Source organism: Artemia sp. Qi Xiang Cuo, chromosome 15 (genome assembly GCF_049724085.1).
Source record: "Artemia sp. Qi Xiang Cuo chromosome 15, ASM4972408v1, whole genome shotgun sequence".
NCBI lineage: Eukaryota > Metazoa > Arthropoda > Branchiopoda > Anostraca > Artemiidae > Artemia > Artemia sp. Qi Xiang Cuo.
In genome coordinates, this window is record NC_142808.1 from 4,504,988 (window position 1) to 4,509,396 (window position 4,409).

The window sequence follows — 4,409 nt, forward strand, 5'->3', positions numbered from 1 at the left end:
AGTCCTTGACCTGTCTAGATCGTGTTTTCATGCCAGAAAACAAAAAATTTCTTATTAGAATTAACCTTATTAAACCAACAATAATAACCGAGTGAATCTTGGTCCCATGGCATACAATTTAATGTGAAGCAATTAAGAATCCGAAACTAGTTTCAAAACTATAAGAAATGAAACTATAAAAAAGCTAATTTTCTTGAAAAAGTTTAAGAAAGTTCAACTTTTTTCCGACTGCAATAAAGTCAAGAAGTCCATGACAAGAAAACGATTTATTAACTTTTGGCAGCTTTATGACCTTTATTGAAATCGTGGGAGCCGTCCACTATCATGCTTTTAGCGAAAAAAAACTTCATTTGAAAAAGGGTCTCTTCTTCCGTCAAAGTCAATTTTCTTCCATCTTCTTCCGTCAAACTGAATTTTTATCTTGGTTTATTTTTATATGACATATTGTTAAATTTGATGGTAATCTCTTGATTGTCTTTCTTAAGAGGAAGAGCCTCCTATAAAGGGAACAAATATTTCTCAAAAATATAGGCGTATTGGCAGCAAGAACACAAGTTGCATATGAATACGCTTTTGAATTCAAGTCATTTTGCCCCTACACCAGCATTATTTTGGAATCTATTTATACTGTAGACCCCAAATTGTTTACGTTAAACTGCTTTTGTATATCCCTTTACCATAAACCCTCCTTGGCGAATTTACCCGCTACATTTTCAAGCTGACATTTTTCCTACAAAACAAAAATTTGGTATCAAATCAATTGGTGCAGAATAAATTTGCTGCACATGTCATTTAGCGTTAGCATTATCGTAGAAATGTCTAGACAGATACATTCTTAAATGCTGAGAAGGCAAAACCAGCTGCATGCAAACCACTGTCTGAGCCTTATTGTGTGTTCTCCCCTCCCATTTGGATACTTTTTTTTATCTGCTAAATTGTACGCCATTCACCTGGCTTCAGATACGCTTAAAAATTATTGCATAGAGACTGAAAATATCATATATCTAACAGACTCCCAATCTGAATTACGCTTGATCCGAAATATCTTTAGGATTGCTGATAATAAGGAACAATATAACATTAGAAGGAAGGTACTGAATTTTCAGATAAAAGGAGATAAAGGGCATAAATTTTAGACTGAAATCTGGTACTCTCCTTTCTCAATAGTGTTCTATTTAAATCAGGATTACGTCAATCTCCACTATGTTGCACTTCCTACTCAGCAGATGAAACATTGTGAGATATTTTGTTCGATTATCAGTCCCATTTTATGGTAACAGTTGCCCTCAAGGCTTTCTTATCCTTGGATAAATTACCAGGCACTGACAATGCCATCCTGAATTCTAATCTCTCTTTTCTTCAAGACAAAATGATATTTATGTCATCCACTAAGACATTAAAGAAGAGACAAATATAATAGTGATTCCATTTCGGCTTCAAAAGTATTGCAGCTGATTTGCCAAGTTTAATTGGTCATAACTACGTCTCAGTGCTGTAGCCAGTGCAATAAAGACGTGAAACAACAAGCTTTTGGTGTTCATGGACTTATCGCTGAAGAAGAAGAGGTCTTTGAAGTTTATGTTTCAAAAAATTATTGTAACTGATTGTGTTTAAAAACGTGAGAATACTATTAAGCCGTATATAGTTTAATAATATGCCTTATATCATTTATAAGTTTCCTAACTTTCTTTTGCTAGCATGCAGTTTAATACAAATCCAATATTATTTAGAATTTTATATGCTAATCTTTGTAATTTCTTTTTTACAGAGCCTTTTTAGAGAGCTGAGTGATAACTGTGAGTATTTGTCAATCCTGAAGATGAAGCGAAAAATATCTCAATGGGGGCAATATTTTTATCAGTAGTGATGAACAAGACAGAATAAAAGAAAATAACCAGGCGTTTAAGGATAGAAACAAAGGAAGCATTCGCAGGAGAGAAATACGGTACCCGCTGCTTCGCCCAAGATTTTCTTTAATAACAGATTTTTTTAGTACCCTTTTTTGAATTAATCAAGCTCTGTTCAGACTAATTTTTTGCTAATTCCCTCTTTCAAACATGAAAATGAGGTTTCTTTATTTGATATAATAGAGCTTCTTAAGCCTCTTCACAATGCTTATTCCTAGGGCAAAACAAACTCAATCTGATTTCTTAGAAAATCTGCTGGAGAATAAAATGGATATTAGGTATTTGCTGGTGTTTGCATAAGGCTCGTAGTAGAAGCAGAATATTACCCTTTTTTTAATATTAACAATGAATATTTTGATAAGCTTCTACGAAGCTAACGGTGTCTGCTTGGTGATAAGATTGCCACCTTGTTGATAATTACTAAGTTTTTCTGAGTGGCCATTCACACGGGGCTTAGTTGCAGTCGTACTCGCGACTACGATTACAACTTGGCAGAAACTTCCGTTCACACGGGCCTCAGAGTCTCAGTCCTAGACGTAATAAGTGGCCATTCACACTGGGCTCATTTGTTTTCGTAGTTGTGATTGCGACTACGACTTGGCAAAAACTTCCCATTCACATGGGTCTCAGAGGCTTAGTCCCTGGTGTGATAACAGTTCAATTTGGATCAAATCACCAGGAACTAAGACCTGGTTTTAACCAATTACATCGAAGATTAGTGGGAAGAAATTCTACTGGAATCTATCAACAAGTGAAATGACATTATTTAAACAATCATAGGCAGCGCCCTAGCGCTGCCTAAGTAAAGAACGATTTGGGCACAATGTGTTTTTTCTCCACCTGGGTACTTCGTATCGAAGGAATTGTCGTAGAAACTTCGAAAAGGCTCATTCGATTGGAAATTGGAGTGGCTAGTGCCCTTTTTAATAGTCAAAAGTAAATGGAGGGCAACTAGCCCTCCTCCCACACCCATCATTCCCCCAAACACGTCCAATCGAAATTTTGAGACAGTTATTTTGTTCAGCGTAGTTGATTTCCAGATAGAAAATATCTTTTTGAGGAGGACACTCCCCCACAACCCACGGGGCAAGGGTTTTAAGTTATGCCCTGAGGGCATATAAGCTTTTTATAGAAGGCGTTGTCGTAGAAACTTCAAAAATGGCTCATTCGATTGGAAATTCAAAGGGCTAGTGCACTTTTTAATAGTCAAAAGTGATTGGAGGGCAATTAGCCCCCCCCCACCCCCATCATTCCCCAAAAACATCCACAGTTTATATAATTATCCAGTATGATCTTTCCCTATCTCACCCATTATAAAAACCCGGACCAAGGTGCGAGTGCTCCAGAGTTTGCAGATAGAAACATAAACGGAATCAGATCTTTTCACGGGTAGACAAGTCAGACTGTGATCTAATCGGAAACAAGTGGAAACACGCTATTACGAATAATGCACTTTGTTGGAAACAATCTGAAACAGACTAACCCGCTAATGCAGAAAGAAGTGGGAGGAGATTTTTGTTCGTACCGAGAATGAAGACCAGAAATGATCTGCGATAAACTTACTGGAGAATTATATAAACTGTGAACATATCCAATCAAAATTTTGAAATAGCCATTTTGTTCAGCGTAGTTGATTTTCAGATAGAAAATATATTTTTGAGGAGGATACTCCCCCACAACCCTTGGGGCAAGGGTTGCAAGTTATGCCCTGGGGGCATATAAGGTTTTTATAGAAGACGTTGACATAAAAACTTCAAAAAATACTCATTCGATTCGAAATTCAAAGGCCTAGTGTCCTTTTTAATAGTCAAAAGTGATTGGAGGGCAACTAGCCCCCACCCCCCGCCCATCATTCCCCCAAATACATCCAATCAAAATTTTGAGATAGCTACTTTGTTCAGCGTAGTTGATTTCCAGATAGAAAATATCTTTCTGAGGAGGACACTCCCCCACAACCCTCGGGGCAAGGGTTTTAAGTTAAGCCCTGGGGGCATATAAGGTTTTTATAAAAGGTGTTGTCGTAGAAGCTTCAAAAAAGGCTCATTCGATTGGAAATTAAAAGGGCTAGTGCACTTTTCAATAGTCGAAAGTGATTGGAGGGCAACTAGCCCCCCCCCCCCACGCCCATCATTCCCCCAAATACATCCAATCAAAATTTTGATATAGCCATTTTGTTCAGCGTAGTTGATTTCCAGATAGAAAATATATTTTTGAGGAGGACATTCCTCCATAACCCTCGGGGAAAGGGCTGTAAGTTGTACCCTGGGAGCATCTAAGGTTTTTATAGAAGGCGTAGTCATAGAAACTTGAAAAAATGCTCATTCGATTGGAAATTCAAAGGCCTAGTGTCCGTTTTAATAGTCAAAAGTGATTGGAGGGCAACTAGCCCCCCCTTGCCCATCATTCCCCCAAACACATCCAATCAAAATTTTGACATGGCCATTTTATCCAGCGTAGTTGATTTCCAGATAGAAAATATGTTTTTGAGGAGGACACTTCCCT